Source organism: Pimephales promelas, chromosome 2 (genome assembly GCF_988280905.1).
Source record: "Pimephales promelas chromosome 2, fPimPro1.hap1.1, whole genome shotgun sequence".
Classification (NCBI taxonomy): Eukaryota; Metazoa; Chordata; class Actinopteri; order Cypriniformes; family Leuciscidae; genus Pimephales; species Pimephales promelas.
Window position 1 is genome coordinate 50,911,207 of NC_142770.1, and position 733 is coordinate 50,911,939.

Here is a 733-nt window from a genome sequence, read left to right on the forward strand (position 1 = left end):
CGGGCAGGAGGGTGTACGGCGGTGGGGGTCCCTGCCCAGGGCTCTGGTTCTCCGAGTCGGGCAGGAGGGGGTACGGCGGTGGGGGACCCTGCCCAGGGCTCTGGTTCTCCGAGTCGGGCAGGAGGGGGTACGGCGGTGGGGGTCCCTGCCCAGGGCTCTGGTTCTCCGAGTCGGGCAGGAGGGTGTACGGCGGTGGGGGTCCCTGCCCAGGGCTCTGGTTCTCCGAGTCGGGCAGGAGTGGGTACGGCGGTGGGGGTCCCTGGCCAGAGCTCTGGTTCTCCGAGTCGGGCAGGAGGGGGTACGGCGGTGGGGGTCCCTGGCCAGAGCTCTGGTTCTCCGAGTCGGGCAGGAGGTGGTCCAGGCGGGTGCCCCCTGGTCCCCCCGACGTGTTAGGGGGCAAGCGGTGGGTCTCCCCCAAGCCCAAAGCCCCGGTTCCCAGAGTCGGGTAAACTGCGGGAGTAACTTTGACTCTCTTAAGGTAGGCAGGAACCGGTGTGAGTGGTGTGGAAAGCCGAGTTGGGGCTCCATGCTCTGGGCACAGGGGGATCTCCTAGTGGTCCACCCCAGGCCCAGAGTGTGGAGCCCCAACTCGGCTTATTTTTTTTAAAATTATTATTATTTTATTTATTTTTTTTTATCTTATTTTATTTTTTCAATTTTTCGGGATGCACCGGGTAGAAGTTCAAACTTCAACCGCCGCGGGGGTCCCTGGCCAGAGCTCTGGTTCTCCGAG